General features: G+C 51.0%; 1 pseudogene across 1 annotated transcript in view; it reads right to left on the bottom strand.

The window, feature by feature from the left end:
• Window positions 1–220: 220 nt before the first annotated feature.
• LOC307106745 (ribosomal protein uL24-like) overlaps window positions 221–17,412 on the bottom strand; it is a 117,699-nt pseudogene continuing 100,507 nt past the window's right edge. Inside the window, exon 2 of the transcript in view lies at window positions 221–752. The product of the transcript in view is annotated as a ribosomal protein uL24-like (transcript). The remainder of the gene's footprint in view (window positions 753–17,412) is intronic.

Genomic DNA, 17,412 nt, shown 5'->3' with positions numbered 1-17,412 from the left:
ACCAGGAATGTTTTATTTTATTTATTTACTTTTGAATTAAGAAACATTTCCAATTTTTATTCATAAAATTAATCCAAACAGCAACAATAGATATACAGAGCCACATATCAATAACAAACTGGGAAGGAAACAACATATTTCAGAGACAGCTTAAACAATTTTAAAGGAATACACACCAGGCTAAAAACCCACAGCTAAACCGTTACACAACAGGTTACATTTATTCCTGCATTTTGTCAGTAAGTTCTTCCTTACATTTGCCTTTCTCTTTTCCAACTTGTCAAGATTGGGCTTTGCGCTCAAGAATTTTTTCCCGATCTTTGTGCAGTTGTAGCATGGTGATATTGGACACACCTGTCCACGTGGGCATTGCCGGGGTGAATGCCCACGTGGACAGGTGTGCCATAGCCTTCTCACGCTGCACCCGCTCCATGTAGATGGCATGTTTCTTTCTGTGCACCTGCACTGCCTTGCCGACTTGCTGACCTTTGCAGTGTCCTCGAACCACCTGGACTTCGACATCCTCGCGGATGGGCATGGAGCGGACATTGTACTTCTGCCGCAGCTCCTTGGACAGCGGGGAGACGTGATCTTGCGGTGCACGTGCGAGGGGGCGTTGAAGTGGCCTTTGCGGTTTTTTGCTGCGTCGGAGGTTACCAAGGGGTTGAACTTCAAGGTGACCGTCTGGCGCCGGAAGTGCTCCCCAAGCAGGAATGTTTTAATAGGCAGCCTCCAAGCTTGAACTGGAACACCTAAAAGTAGAGAGCTCAGATTTCAGCATCAGGTGCTATTGGCAGGATTTCCATCCCAATTAAACTCTAATTCTGAGCTCCCAACAGTCTGGACACACTGCCCTTCACTATCTCCAAAGCTTCTTCTTCGTCACTGTCCCATTTTCCTCCGCTTCAAACCAAGGTAACAAGCGAAACCTTTAATTCTGATCTTCCTGCAGCCAGGGAACAGCAAACCCCAATGAAATAACTTCCCGCCAGAAGTGACGTCCAAATACTGGAGACGGAGGGCTGCAGGGCTGACCCTGTACATGCGCAGTAACAGGCTCAGGTCCGGCCCCAGGCGCCCAGGCGTCCTCCGCAATCCCACAATCCTCTGGTCGCACACTTCCGGGTTTTCTAGCTCCTTAGTGTGTTTCCTTCGGTCCCGTGGCACATCCAGGGCCTCTGGTTGGAGAGGGTTTTTCTGTGTTGGTGTCGGCAGCCGTTTACTGTTGGGAATGAGTGACGTGTCGGGAGGACGGCGGCTGCCATGAACATGTCGGCCCAGCGCACTCGGGAAGCAGCCGCCCATTCAGTCCCGTCCTGGTTCGCAATGAGGAGGTGCTGTGCTGAGCCGTCCCAACCGGATCTTCCTCTTCCTCCCCCAGCACATCCACACCCACTCCGGACGACCACCCCAACCCCGCAGGCCCCAAGACCTTCCCCCCTATTTCTTCGACTTCCCCCACCAAACTCGCACCCTATCGCATTGCCTAGGGGCGCCCCTAACCGCTCCCTGGGGGGAGGGACCAGCCTGGGCGAGGAGCCATGGTGTTCTGGTCTCTGGTCGTTCTGGTCACTGGCTTTTTATATATATAGAAGATTGTCTTCCAGAGAAGTCACTTTTGAGCTTTGACTATAATTAATCAACTATGACTAATGGTGGTGATTTAGTAAAAGTGGAATGATGAATTAGTGTTGCCTCAGGGCCAAAGTTCGAACTAACCTGGACTCTGTCCCCTCTGGCTAATGACGCCTTAGCTCAGTGGTCGGCAAACTCATTAGTCAACAGAGCCAAATATCAACAGTACAACGATTGAAATTTCTTTTGAGAGCCAAATTTTTTAAACTTAAACTTTTTCTAACGCCACTTCTTCAAAATAGACTTGCCCAGGCCATGGTATTTTGTGGAAGAGCCACTCTCAAGGGGCCAAAGAGCCGCATGTGGCTCGCGAGCCGCAGTTTGCTGACCACGGCCTTAGCTGTTCTGCTTGGGGGTAAGTTTCCTCATCTTAAGAATGGGGATCGTATGGAGGACATTGCAGGTTGTCATGTGGGTTAAGTGAGATCAGTGAAGGTAAAACGCAGGCATGGTGCCTGGGTGGAAGGTGCACAATGAGTGTTTATTGAATCAGAAGTAGAAACGTGCTTGCAGGGCCTCTAGAGACTCTCTTCCATCGTCTGCAAAGCCTGACTGAAACCCAGGGCAGCTGCTGTGATGATGGCAAAGCAAACCCGATCTTGCCACTTCCAGCCTTAAAACCCCTCGGTCTTGGATGAAAATCCACCTTCGGGAGCAGGACCATGAGATCTACATAGTCCTGTCCCTGCCCACCTCTCCAACATCTTTTTTTTTCTCTCTTCTATTTTAATTATGAAAATTTCAAAAAACAAATGTAAAAAGTAGTACAGTGGGTATGCTATGCTCTCCACCTGGAATCAACAGCTGTTAATATTTTGTCACGTGTGCTTTACGTGTCACTGAACCATTTGAAAGGAAGTCATGGCCATCATGGCACATTCCCCTCCAGGACTTGAGTGAGCATCTCCTAAGAATAAGCTGTTCTTTCAGGTGGCTTCCACATCGTTATCACACCTAAGGAAATGAGCATTAATTCTATAATCACGCCCCAGCTTGCTCCTATTAACAGAGCCACAAGGGTGTCTTTCTCTTTGTTCCTTAATTAAGCCTTTTCCTGCCTCAGGGCCTTTGCACTTGCTGTGCTCGCTTCCTGGAATACTACTCTCGCTGGATTTTGCTCTACCAGCTCGTTGTAGAGATCAGCGTAGATGTTACCTCCCTGGGAGTTCTCCCCTGTCTATTTCACCTGCAGATGTTCCCTGATTTCCCTCACTCTCTATCCTCTCCATGTTATTGTCTTCCTACAACCTGCCACTGTGTGACATTCCGTTTTTACTCTGCATCTGTGACCGTGGTCTCTTTCTGCCTCCCCACCCCTCCCTCCACTAGCTGCAGGAGAGCAGGGGCTGTGTCTGGTTTGTTCACTGTTTTAGCCCAGTGCCTAGGACAGTGTCTAGCATACAGTTGGTATTCAATGGGCATTTGTTAAGTGAATAACAGTATCCCTGCGTGCAGTGTTTTCCAACAGAAGATGTGGTAAAATGAAATGATTAGGACCCGTGTTTAGAGACAAATCGCAAGGGTTAACCCCAGCGCTGCCACTCACCAGCTGTGTGTCACTATGGGCCCCGCCCCTTAAACTTCTCTGCCAAATGGGGACAGTGACAATTGTCTCTACTTCCCAGGGTGGTTGTGAGTTATTAATGAGGTTATATACAAAGTGCTTAGGACAGAGCCTGGCACATAACCATCAACCTTCCTTGTGCACTTGTGATTAATGTAGGTCAGCTGGCTAGAGGCCCCGTGATTTTAAGCACTATTGGCCACTCACAGGCTCACACAGAAACCGTCTCCAAGCATAACGCCCCGTGGAACACTTCTTGGAAGCACTGATGTGACCGCCCCGTTGGCCACATGCTGCCCTGTGAGAGGTCAGCCAGGTCAGCACGGGCCTGGGAAAGGCTCTGGTTGTTTACAGCGGGCATCTGGGCTGATGTGTCAGGGTGCGAGGCCAAATATTTAGACTCTCATCCCTGAGACCAGCCCTTGGAGGCTCACACAGGAGCGGAGGCATGGGGACCTGGAGAGGAGGGGACAAAAGTAGACCCCAACCTCCTGGAGGAAAGTGAACCCAGTGGCATGGACTCTGACTCAGCGGCTCCCCTCCCATGCCCTGTTTGGTTGGTCGACTGTTATGAATTTTTACCTTATTACTGGCCTGTAGGGGCATGTAGGGACATACATGTGTTTTTTTTTTTGTGTGTGTGTGTGTGTGTGTGTGTGTGTGTTTTCAGCTAAAGCTGTAATAAAAAGTGAGGTAAGAAATCAAGAAAATTGTTGGAAATTTGGGTAAAATCGCATCTAACTGGAGATAAAATAAGGCAGCCTGTCCAGGAGAGTGTGAATGGAATATAGATATTTGCTTTTTCAGGGAGGAGTGTGGGGTGTTTCTGTTTGTGCAGTTTTTACAATGGGAATGCTGCTTTCCTTTGGTGAAATGATCCCTACCCTATTTTCAATCCCTGAGCCTCTGGTGGAATGGCTTTGACCTCTTGCTCCAGATTTGGGCACCTGATTCAGAACTGGCCAATCGGTGGATTCCATGCTCTGACCAGTGATTGGTTCAGACATGGGCACGTGATCCATTTTAAGCCAATGGGAATCAGGCCTGGGATTTCATTTGCTCTATTGAGTGACAAGAGCTTTCTTTCCTCTGGACTTGAACGGGGTAATAATTAAAAAGCCACAGGAGCTCACACGTGGCCCTGGAAATAAAGCAGAAGCAGAGCCGTGAGGTAGGTAAGCTGTGTTGTGATTCTAAGGTGGCCCTGAGGACTCCGGCCCGTCTGGTACATAGGCCCTACAGAATTTCCTCCTCTTGAGGGTGGGCAAGGCTGTGGGTATGCTGGATTTCACTTCCCTGATTAGGTTAAGGGGAAGAGATTTTGAAGATGTAATTAAAGCTCCAAATCAATTGAGTTTGAATGCATCAAAAGGGAGAATATCCTGGATGGGCCTGACTCAATCAGGTGAAGGGAACTGGGTGATTTCAGGCATCAGAGATGTTATAACTGACCTGTAAGGGAGGAACTGGCATCTTGTGGAGAAGGCCACTTAGCAGAAAGCGGCCTCTGCCTGACCACAAAAAAGTGGGGGTCATTCTCCTAAAACCATAAGAAACTGAATTCCTCTACAGCCAGGGAGTATGGAAGAGCCTGGGACAAGATCACAGCTTCAGCCACCTTCAGCCAAGGACACTGAAACCATCTTTCGTTCTAGTCTGCTGTGTGTGACCCTGATGTCCCAATGTCAAATCATTCTCTTTCCCCAACCTGTGATTTGAAACCAACTGAGAAACAGACCTGAGGGCCTGGCAGCTGTAGACCAAGTTGGCAGGGTTATTTCTGGTCAGGCTGGATTAGATGACATGACTTGGCTCGAGGGCTTTCCTGACCCCATCTCCCCAAGTCTAGGGCGACCCCCATCTCCCCAAGTCTAGGGCGACCCCCACCTCGCTGGGGAATCCCCAGAGCTGCCACTTACCCAGATACCACCACACACACCTGCACAGTCCCCATGGTGGCACCTGGAGGGAGATGAGCCTCAGAACTGCTGCTTGGGGCAGCCTGGAGCCCCGGGGGAGGTGCGGTTACTGCAGGAAGTGGGGAAGGGGCCAGCCTGCCGACGCGTCGTCTTGTCCTCACCGGGTTGACTGCTCTCTTTTTTGATGTACTGGGTTGAATAGTCCCCCTGAAATTCATGTCCACCCAGAGCCTCAGAATGTGATCTTACCTGGAAAAAGGGTCTTTGCAGATGTAAATAGTTAAGAGGAGGCCATGCTGGATTAGGGAGGACCTAATTCAGTCACTGGTGTCCTTAGAAGAAAACCGGAACATAGAAAGACACACAAGGAAGAGGGCCATGTGAAGATGGAGGCGGAGATTAGAGGGATGCCGTTACAAGCCAAGGGACTTCAGGGATGGCCGGTAACCACCAGAAGCTGGAAGAGGCAAGGAAGGATCCTCCTGGGAACTTCTGGGTCAGGTGTAGCCCTGCAGGCGTCTGATTGAAGCCACCCAATTTGTGGCTTTGTTACGACAGCCCCAGGACTCACTGGGGGTCACTCCTCCCTCATTGTGAGTGTGTGGATGGTGGTGGTGGTTGAAAGAAATGTCCAAATGCTGACGACAGAGTAGGGCCCTCACCAGAGACTCTGACTTAATGGGTTAGCCAAGGGCCTAAACATGGGTATTTGTAAAAAACAACTTGTTTGAGGTATAATTTACATACCATAAAACTCACTCACATTAGGCATACCATTGAATGATTTTTAAATTTCCTGAATTGGGCAGCCATCGACATAACTCAGTTCTGGAACTTTCTCATCACCCTTCAGAATACGAGCCCTCGTGGCCATGGATTGTTCTGAAGCTCCCAGGTGATTCTAACGTAGAGCCCTGCTCAAGGGCGGGGCCTGGGAAACAGGAGCGTGACCTACGGTGGCCCAGGGGTGCTGAGGAACATAGTTGGCACTGAAACAGATGTGTATGGGCTTTAGAAGAATGTAAATGAGTGTTCACAGAGGCAGTTTTGGTTGTGGGGAGAGAGGGAAGGGGGAGGTGGTGGGGAGACTGTGGAGGCTGGCTGTTGAGATGAGTCGTGGAAGCCCAGGCCACCGTCTAGAAAGGTTCATCTGGGCTGTGGATAGTGCTGGGGGTGGGGGTGGGGTGGGGAGAGGCTCGGGAGGCAGAGTAAGGAAATAGGGGGGTACACTCCACATTTCCACCTGGAAAGAGAACCCTTGGCCTCCTCCCCAGTCCTCTGGTTTTAGGAGGGGAGGCTGAGGGAAGGGGTCTGGGGTGGGTGTGGGGACCCTGCAAGACCCCCCGCATGGCCCAGACCCAGGTCCATGGAAGTCATTGTTGCCAGAGGGGGAAGACACCACCCCTGAGGACACACAGGGGGACAGAAACAGCGGCGAGTGAAGGACCCAGGGGTTCTGCTCTTCGGCCTTGGCCGGGCCCCCTGAGCCTGATCTGTGCTGCTCAGTGTCCAGGGCTGGCCCTGCCTGGACCCCGCAGCATTCCTTGGCCTTCTTTCCAGCAGGACCTTGTCTCGCCCTGTGGCGGACTCTCCACCACTTGGCACCCAGGCTTACTGTCATCCTGTGCTTGCTCCTGGTGACTCACCGTTTGTGCTTATATCCGGTCGTGTGGCTCTGGCAGGCACGGGTGTCCACAGGGCTGGGCTGCCGACCAAGCCTGCAGAGAGGCCTCTGTGATGTGCCCAGTTTATCCTGGTCTGTCCCCTTCACCTTGGAGAGAGTGACTTAGGAGTACAACTGCCACTGGTAGTGACACTTACTGTACGTGTCAGAAACTCAGTTGCAAACAATAGACCCACCTTGGCTGTTGAAGGGTGGGATTTGTTAAAAGAGATCAAGTGTTCCCAAATCCGTGGGAGGGTGCTGCAGGCTCTGAAGCTACGCAGCAGAAAAAGACCGCCGCCACACTATGGGGGCTGCTGTGGTAACACCATGGCTGCGGGTCTGTTCTGATGAAGTTGTGCCTGGACTGAAGGCTCAGCAGCCTGACACCGAGTTTTCTAGAAGCTCAGATCCACTGGGCACAGCCGTCATTGCACAAGCTCCATTGCGAATCCCTCTCACCCAGGCGTGTCTGATTGGTGGAACCTGGGCCATGGGACTGCATCCCAGCTGCAAAGAAGTGTGGGAGCTGAGTTTCTGCAGTTGACCTGGGAAGGCAGCACTCATTACGTGGGGGTGTTAGCAAAATGTAGAGAAGGAATTGGTTGGCCACAAAAGACAGACACCTGCTCCACCTACAGTGCCAGGGGGTGGGCTGAGCACTCAGTGCCTCTCATTTAATGCCACCCTTGTAGTTAGGGAAACAAGGATTTAGAGAGGGGAAATAATTTGTCCAAGATTGTATGGAGCTCAGACTCCAGAACCTTCACCCAACTTCCAAAGGCTGGACTGAACAGAAAATAGCACAGAGCTCCCTGAACCCCAGCCATCTGGATGCCCTAATGCTGACCCGGGGTCTCAACCACAAATTAACCCACTTTGTGTGGCCAAAGCAGTCACAGGACGGGCTCTCTGCCCTTACCCATTGAATCCTCAGTTGGAAGCAGAAAACCACTTACATTTTGTCCATTTATTAACAGCCAGATCATGTAAAATTCACTGTCAGAAGACTTGAGTTCTGGGTCCAGCTTCCTATTGCATGACCTTGGGTCTCGTTCATCCTCTGAGCCTCTATTTTCTCATCTGTAAAGTGGGTACCAAAGTCTCTTCCCATTTTGCTCCCTCCAGGGCTGTCATTAAGATCAAATGTGAATGTGAGTGCAGAACAAAGGATGAACTCTATGCAGGACAGCTCTCCTCTGCATTGATCTTAGTCCCCACCAGCCACCTGCGAATAAAGGCGTCTGTGGGCCCATTTGCAGCTGCATTCCCTCCATTCAGGAGGAATCATACGCTGGGCTAGAGGAGCTCTCAGGGTTGTCTGTTTAGACAATCAGCGAACAGAGGGCTTGTTTCTTTGCCTTGAATAGGGACCACACCCCTGTGGGCCATGAACAGACACTATTTGGGACTGATGGCCTGGCCACAGGCAGCCTCTGCCTGGATGTAGGCAGCAGCAAAGACACCCAAACAAGCCTTGTTCTGGGCTTACTCACAGGGTGTTCTGATCCTGCAGTGCCTTTCAGAGCAGGAAGCCAGGCCTCCCATGGGGGAGATGTTCAGAGGGAAGCCATGCAAATTCTTGGGCCCCTCCGCAGCCCCACCAGCCCCGCTGAGTCAGAAGCTCTGGGGGTGGGGCCAGCAATCTCTGCTTTAACACGCCCTTCCCTGGGGCACTCACCATATGCATGGGCACATGAGATGTAAGGAGATACCTGCTGGGGGCTTTGGAGAAATAGTTTTCTTCCCGTTAAAAAAATTCATCCAGGAGGGGTGATGCCACTGACAGGCTGAGGATGGCAGAGCAGAAAAGAGCCCGAACCATCCAACCACTCGGGGACCTTGTGAAGAGATTAACCAAAGAACATGCATGTGTATGTATATACATAACCCATGGGCACAGACTATAGTGCAGTGGAGGCTTGGGGGTGGGGTGCAAGGTAGGAGGGGGTCCATGGTGGGGAGAAAGAAGGGCATCTGTAATACTTTCAACAATGAAGATAAATTTTTAAAAAGAAAAATAAACAGCGGTTAAGGACAACAAGGGGGTGGGGGCATGTGTGGGGAGGGGTGTGGGATGGGCATGGGGGGACGAGGACAAATATGTGATACCTTAATCAATAAAGAAATTTAAAAAAAATAAATGAAAAAGGAAAAAAGAAAACAGTAAATGCCCTTAGAGCAAGCATGTCAAACTCGTGGCCCCTGGGCTGCATGCCTCGTTTATTTGGCCTTTGAGTTTGACATGCTTGCCTTACAGCATTGCTGCTTGTAGCTGGGAGATCCAGGTTCACAAGGCTGATGATGGACTAAGCACTGGCACCTAGTGTCCCTGCCTTATTATGATGGTGCCCCCATCCTTTTCCTCCTCTGCACAAGGTCACATCTGTCATTGAAAGCCTCCCATGCATTAGAATGGCTACTACCAAGAAACCCAGAGATTAACAAGGGTTGGTGAGGATGTGGAGAGAGCAGAAGCCTTGTGTCCCGTTGGTGGGGATGTAAAGTGGTGCAGCTGCCATGGAAAAGAGGATGACGGTTCCTCCAGAAATTAAAGCTAGAATTCTGATAGGATCCAGCAGTTCTACTTCTGGGTATATGGCCAAAAGCATTGAAAACAGGGTCTCAGAGAGATTTGCATACCCATATTCACAGGCAGCATTATTCACAGAAACCAAAAGGTGGAAGCAAGGCAAGATCTATTGATGGATGGTTAAGATGGTGAATTTTTTTGTTATGTATATTTGAGCACAATGAAACAACAACAATAAGAAACACACAGACACACACACACACACACACACACACACACACGCGAGCTCGAGCCCATCCCTTCCTTCACATTACTTATGCCTTATCTGTATTGCTCTTGCCTTTCCTCTGAGTTCTAGCCCCACATATCCAGGCTCTTGTTTTTTTAAAATATATTTTTATTGATTTCAGAGAGGAAGGGGGAGGGAGAGAGAGATAGAAACATCAATGATGAGACAGAATCATTGATTGGCTGACTCTTGCATGCCTCCTACTGGTGATCGAGCCCACAACCTGGGCATGTGCCCTTGACCAGAATCGAACCTGGGACCCTTCAGTCAGTAGGCCGACGCTCTATCCATGAGCCAAACCAGCTAGGGCCATCCATGTTTTTTTTTTTTTTTTCATTTTCTTTTAAAAAAAAATATATTTTATTGTTTTTTTACAGAGAGGAAGGGAGGGGGATAGAGAGTTAGAAACATCGATGAGAAACATCGATCAGCTGCCTCCTGAACACCCCCTACTGGGGATGTGCCTGCAACCCAGGTACATGCCCTTGACCGGAATCGAACCTGGGACCCTTCAGTCCACAGGCCAACGCTCTATCCACTGAGCCAAACCAGTCAGGGCCATCCATGCTTCTTGATATCTTCCCCTGGACATTTGAAAGGCAGCTCATCTTCAATATGCTTCAGTCTGAACTCATGACCTTCCTTCCCAAACCTGCTTTTCTTCGGGGTGACTGACACTTCCATCCATTACAAGTCAGAAATCACCCTCTTCCTCACCCCCCTCGCCCCCCAGGCTGATTCATTGCAAACTCCTGGTGACCGCCCTTCTGAAATACCTGCCAAGGGCAGCTACCCCTTCCAGTCCAATCTCCTCCGGTGTCACCTCTGATGGCAGCCGTGGGGCCACTGGGCTCCCTGTGCCTGCCCTGGCACCACCCAAATCCATGCTTCAGGGCAGAGCGGGAGGGAGTTCTCCCAACTGCACAGCTGACTGATTCCATTCTATCTCACTCTCGGTAATCAATGCCATATGGAAATATTTCACAGAAAACTTCAGCTCCTCCCCGAGGAAATTGCCACGCAGGCTTCTCCTGAGTTGATTTTACATCTAGTTATAAGAGCCAAGCAGTCTTTGGGGTCCCTTTGGACTGAGCCTCTCAGGGATGGAGTCTGACATCAGGGGGCCAGGGCGGGACAAATGTCACTCATGACTAGTGCCTTAGTTTGGCTTGTGCCGGGTGTAGAGTCTGAGAGGAGAATTTAAGAGCAAGTAGTTTATTTAGGAGGTGATTCGGGAAACCCAGTCTGGGAGCAGGGGGTGAGAGAGGGAATGGAGATAACAATTTGGGGCGTGTTATCAAGCCTATAGGTACAGAGGACACTGAGAGTCCAACATTGTGGGGAAGGTCTGGGAGATGGAACCAATTCCAGGTGGTCGGTTATCCCAGGGGCGAGGGAGCACCCACTCCTACAACGCATTCTTTGTGGGGTTGCTGCAGGGGCTGTTAATTCTCTGGCACTTTCTGCCTGCCCTGTGTGGGCAGCGTGGTCTGCTGAGGTTGTGGACAGAAACCCTCAGGCAAAAGCAAGCAGATGTTGGCAGTGGGCAGTGGGTCTGAGCCCCCTGGAGGGTTCAGGGCTATGTGCCAGGCACGGACAGTGCCCGCTCCCCCTGGAGATGATGATGAACGATGCCCACTAAGTGACTCAGACGCTCATGACAGAACAGGGTTAGAAAATTGGTCCTTTCCAATTCTCCTTTCCCTCAAGGAGAAAGGTCTCAGCTTCTGCTCACGTGTCTTAACTCTTTTATAACACTTGATTGTCTCCCTTTTGAACTGAGAGAGAGCCAGCCTTGGATTTGGAGACTTCCTGGGCAATCATACCTCGCTGCAATTTATCACATTGCTTTGGTTTCGAGTTTATTTTTCCAGTTAAGTCCAGTATATAAGGTTCACTCTAAAATTACATTTACATAATTAAGACGTCTGATTTAAAAGAATGTTAAGTGTATCACAGGTTGTGCTGCATCAGAACAGGTGACAGGTGGTGGCTGGAGCCCGCGGAAGCTGGCCCGAGGGACCAAGTCCCCGCTCCACAGTGGGCATCTGAGACCTCTCCCTGCTGGTTTCCAGCCACATCTCTGGATCTGATTCTCATTTCTCATTGACCCCTCTGCCCACTGGAACTCCCTTCTTCCTCCCACCAAGTATGTTCATATCTCTGTTGTTGTCCCAGCTGTTCCCACAACATCTCTCTCCTTTTTAAAAAAAATATATTTTTATTGATTTCAGAGAATAAGGGAGAGGGAGAGAGAGAAACATCAATGATGAGAGAGAATCATTGATTGGCTGCCTCCTGCACGCCCTCTACTGGGGGATCAAGCCCACAACCCGGTCATATGCCCTGACCAGGAATTGAACCAGTGACCTCTTGGTTTCTGGGTTGACACTCAACCGGTTAGCCACACCAGGCCTGGCCTGTTCTTCTTTCAATATCCTGATCAAGTTGAAGGCCCAGCTCCATGCTCCCTAGACCCCCTCTCCTTCCCCCTGTTGGAGCTGAGTGCTTCCTGCTGGGGCACCCCCTTCCCCCGCAGGATTATTTCCTCCTTCTGCATATATGGTCGTTGAAAGATGGGTCCCCCATTAGCCCAGGAGCTTGACAACAAAGTCCTGCCCCTCACTGCAGCCCGCGGTGAGTCAGCTGATGGACGAGTGAAAGAGGAAAGGAGTGACCACTGCTCCCTCCTCAGTGTCCCCTTGACTCCTCAGGTGACTCTGGACAAGCAAGGCGCTCAGCCTTGGGGGGGATCATTATGAAGTGTGACCATGGCCCTGCCAGCTCAGCATTGACCTCCCCTCTTAGCTGTTCCTGTCCCTGGCTAAGTGGAGCCTGAGGAGTTCCTGTTCCCCAGCTCTGAGTGAGACCAGAGACCAGTCTGCACTGGTGGACACGGTACTGATGCTTGTCCTGCGGCTGAGAGCACGGCCTGGGGTCTCCGGATTGGGTTTGGGGAACCAGCAGAGCCCGAGGCCTGAGCAGGAGGCTCCGGGCAGGTCATGTCGCTGTGAAGAGAACAGAGCTGGGAATCGGTGGGAGAGAGACGCACGGACACCATCCAGCCCCTCTTGTCCTGTTAGCAGAGGAGCGAGTCCCAGCAGAGTCCCGGCAGGTGCGGGCTGCACCGAAGCTGAGCGCGTGGGCAGGTGGGAGGCCCGGAGGGGGCCAGGGCAGGGTGACTCCCTGGCTCTTGCCTTACTTTGTCAGAAAGGTTAGAGCAGCCACAATTCACTGTGCACACAGGCAGCAAACACTGGTCTGAGCACTTTTCATGCATTTTTTTTGGTATTTTTATATAGCAAATACGTTGTGCTTGCTCTGTGGAGGCACTGCTCTACTTGTTTTACAAAACAAAAGCTACCAACATTTTAAACCATTTTATCAGGAAACCAGTTACTCCTCACAAAAGCCTCTGGCGTTGGTGCTATTGTCTCCACTTGCAGAGGCAGCTTAGCCGGAGCAAGGGGAGGGAGCGGGCCGGTGGAGTGAATGCTGTCTGGCTCCAGAGTCTGGTTTCTCCCCAGGATGATGCCTGGTTTTCATCATGCTCATAAAAGGCCGTGGGTCAATTATGCTTATTACTCATTTCACAGAAGAGAAAATCGAGGCACACGGTGATTAGCAATTTCTCCTCTTGAAAGTGACCGAGCCAGGACCCAGCCCAGGCTGCTGGCTTAGGCCCACATTGTAACCACCAGGCAACGGCCCCACAGTAATGAGCCCTTTGAAGAAAGGTGAGTCACTTACTTTGGCTGTGCCTCAGTTTCCTCATTTGCCAAGTTGGGCTCTACTAATCCTGCCCCACTGACTCACAGGAGTGCTGAGAGAAAGAATCCGGGCCAGAAACTTCCATTGGGAAGGTGTCCTGGGCTGGGAGGAAGCTGGTCTGAGTGCCGTGGCCATCACGTCCCCTTGTCTGCCCGCAGTTTCTGCACCGGGAGTGTGAGTGGCCTGAGGTGAGATTTCAGGTCATCAAGCTCTGCACATGACCCTGATTGTCCAGCTGTGTCCCAATGGACGGCGGAGCTGCCTGTGTGACCAACCAGGATTGGACCCGCCAATGTGAAACTTGTTCTAGGAAAGTGCATTCAGGAGGCCGAGCGGCTCTAGCTTCCACGACGATCCGCATGGCCAGATAATTGCAGAGGGATCCCCTGTGCTGAGAAGAGACCTGGGACAGGGAGTCCAGCCCCGGGGTCCAGGCCAGCCTCTGTCAGTCTCCCCGAGTTCTCCTTTGAGGCAGAACTCTCACAAGAATGAATCATTCAGTCAATTCATTCGTTCACTAACTCTCCACAGAGCAGGCCCTGTTCTAGGCATCTGGCATACAGCTGCGAATGAAACAGACCAAGGCCCACTTCTCATGGAGCTGACATTCCAGTGGAGGGAGGAAGAGGGCAGTGAACATGAAGGCACACCCATCCAACAAGCATGATCATATAGACACATATATGTGTATATGTGCACTTGCATGTAAGTGTATGTACACACATACTCACAAATATATGTGAGTGTGTGTTATTCTAGGTAGTAATAGATGCTATCAAAATCAAGCAATCAAGTAGGGTATCGGGATAGAGAGTTCTGGGGGTTACTTTATATTGGGGGAAATGAAAGTCCTCTCTGAGATGAGCCATTTGAGCAGAGGTCTGAGAGAATGAAAGGAATCTTCCATGTGCATATCTGGGGGGTTAAAGTTCCAAACAGAGGAAGAGCACGTGCAAAGGCCCTGTGGTGGGAGCATGCATGGTGTGTTCTAGGAAGAACAAGAACCAGTGTGACCACCATAGTGGAGTGAGCCAGGGGTGTGTGATAGAGTTGTTACATTGTGACAGAGATGAGATGTGGTTTGAAAGTTTTGCACAGAGGACTTGAATTTTGACTTGATATTTGAATGGATTCCTCTGGCTGCCCGTGGAGGATGAATTGTGCAGGGTCAATGCAGAGAGAGCAGATGCAGGGAGACCAGCGAGGAGGCAACTGTTATAGTTTAGTGAGAGAGATGATGGATGCTTGGCCCATCCGTGCTGGAGGTGGGGAGCTGATCTAATTCTTGCCATAGCTGAAACGTAAAGCCATCAGGATGGGTTGATGGACTGGAAGTGATGAAACAGGAGGAAGAAAAGTGTCAAAGCCGACTCCAAGTTTGGCCTCATCGCCTGGAGGAGGGGGTTGACCTTTACTGTGGGGAGTGGCTGGCGTGGGTGGAGGACAGGAGCATCGGGAACCTGCAGGAGTGCACTTGCAACCCTGTGTAAGGGTGGCCTCGCCCTTGGTCCCTGGGCCTCTGCCCAGGTGTAGGAGGCCCTGGAACATGGGCCTCTGGTTTAACCCCAAACCTACATTTCCTTCCTGAAATCTCATCTCTAAAGTTTTGGGGGCACTTTTGACTTTCTCTTTTAAAGACTCAGCCTGCATTCTATTCTAATGGCTGGGGTTCATCCCCCTAAGGATGGGCAGCCCGGCAGTTGAAGCACGAATGGGTGACATTGCAGCAGCGCCTGAGGCCCCAGGCCCATGGAGGAGATGTAGCGTGGCTGCCACCTGTCCAGGCGGTTTGTAGGAAGGTGCCACATTTGTTAAAGAGAGTTTGAATGTTAAAAAGGGATAGCAGTTGCTGGAAGGAAGTTACTACTGAGTCTTCAAATACCATCAACTGGGAAAAAGATGGATGAGGCTTTCATGGACGTGTCATTTGTCCCAATAAAATAAAACATCTTAAAACCTGTCTTTACTGGCATCGAAGTGTTGCAATGTTGTCTAACAGCAGTATCCGTGCCAATGATGAGTTTCTTAAAAAGAAAACACAAAACAGTGCTTTCACCACTCTATCCGGCTTTCTAAAGCAACTGCAATACGAAGACACATGTAGTTGTCCAGTGAAATTTACAAAGCACCTATTAAGCACGGGCCCTCGGCTAAGGAGGAGAGAGATGAACCTGATCTTCTTCTCAGCGGGCCCATGGCTGGTGGGGATGAAACTCGGACATAAATTAGCACACAGGTCGCAGTGGGTTGATGCAGTGAGAAAGGTCTTGAGGACAGAGAAGGGAGGAACTGCGTGCTGGGGGGATCAGACAAGGAATGGTGTGTTCATTAGCTTGCTTATGCCAGCATGTAACTGAAACCCCTAATGCATCTGACTTACACCGTAAGGAAATTTATCTCCCATGACAGGGTCCACCACCACCTGCATTGAGAATGTGGCCATCTACAAGTTGGGAAGCAGGTCTCAGCAGGAACTGAGTTGGCTAACACCTTGATCTTGGACTTTCCAGCCTCCAGAACTGTCATAAATAAATGTTTATTGTCTAAGTGCCCAGGTCTATGGGAATCTGTTATAAGAGCCTGAGCCGACCAGATGCCAGGATTCCTCCCTCCTCCCCAGCTTGATATTTTGGGCACATCTCAAAGCTTCTCAGATTCGCTCAGCTCTTAAAACAGGTGCATCCTTCAGAAACTGAAGCGTCCAGTCCAGGACACACCAACATTCAGTTTCACAAACAATCTGAGTGTCTCCTGTGGAGAGCGGCTACAGCGTCTGGACAGGTTCAAGCCTCGGACTAATGACACGGTCCTCTCGTGGCAAAGCCACGTGCAGGTCCCAGCGTGGAGGGCAAAGCCTTCCCAGCACAATTATAGCCAAAGGCTATGGTTGTAAGCTTGACCTTATGGTCCGAACCTGTGGTCCCAGGTGGCTGAGTGATGTAGGCTGCAGGAGGTGCAGCAAGTGCTGCCAAAACAAAGCTTGATAGAGTTCTCAGGTGCATGTAATTGAGTGGATTGGAAACCCGAGAGAACATTGTAAACATCTTTACCACGCCCTTGCTTTGCCTCCCGGGATCTGACTATAAAATAAAGACTCGGCGTTCAGGCTGTGGTGCTGTCTCTCCATCTGAGAGCAGTGTCCCATCATGGCCCCAACTGTATTCTCTTGTCTTTAATCCTTCACCGCCCCTCCTCAGGTTCACCCCTGGCCATGCTGGACGCAGCTCAGTCTCCTGTTGTGAATTTCCTCCTAGGGCTCTCCTTCCAATGGCCCTCTTCTCCCATGGGGAGGTGGTGTCCCCAGCTCACCTGCATGCTTCCAGCATTCTCTTTGGAAAGAGTGAGTCCCAACACTCCGGCTTTGAGACTTCTGCCCGAAGTCTGAGTCCCCCAGAAAAGTCTTGGTCAATGTCCTGTTGGGCTGGATTCACTGTTTCAGAAAGTAGGACTTTTTCCTGGACAGAGGCGTCCGGAGCCATGTCTGGGGTTGTCACGGAGGCCCCCTTCCACCAGCGAGGGCACCGTCAGTGCACGGTCAGGGCTCAGTGGTCAGAGGTATGGGCCTGGACCTGCCCTCTGTGGCCCTGCAGCATCGGCCCCAGGGAGTGTGGGTCCTGCCCAGCCTGACGCGGCTCCTCTGTGACACGTGGCTCCTGACAGGACCCTGTGACCGCGTGCGGGTGAGGATGAAGTGAGGTAACGCCCAGAGCACTCAGAACCCCAGCCCCTGTGACACCCCGGAAGGACCGTGTGAGTGTCAGCCCACTGTCCTCAGCGAGTTCCCAACTGGGGTCACAGAAGAATCAGGTCGAGAGGCCCCCCTGGAATCGGGGCTTTGGGAGGTTACTGTAGGGGAGCTTTGAGATGTAGCCTGTAATTGGCAGCTGTGCTTCCAACAGCTCCCGAGAGACAGCAGGAAAGGCTGATTATCCTTAAAAGGGGAGCGGAAAGGGCTGTGGGGGTAAATGGGGGCCTCGCTCCCTGAGCTGCGCCCACTCTGCCAGCGGCCGTCAGGTGGCCAGACGCAGACGGACCTGC

Source organism: Cnephaeus nilssonii (assembly GCF_951640355.1).
Source record: "Cnephaeus nilssonii genome assembly, chromosome: 11".
In the NCBI taxonomy this organism is placed as follows: Eukaryota; Metazoa; Chordata; class Mammalia; order Chiroptera; family Vespertilionidae; genus Cnephaeus; species Cnephaeus nilssonii.
This window is presented reverse-complemented; position numbering and strand designations above follow the sequence as displayed.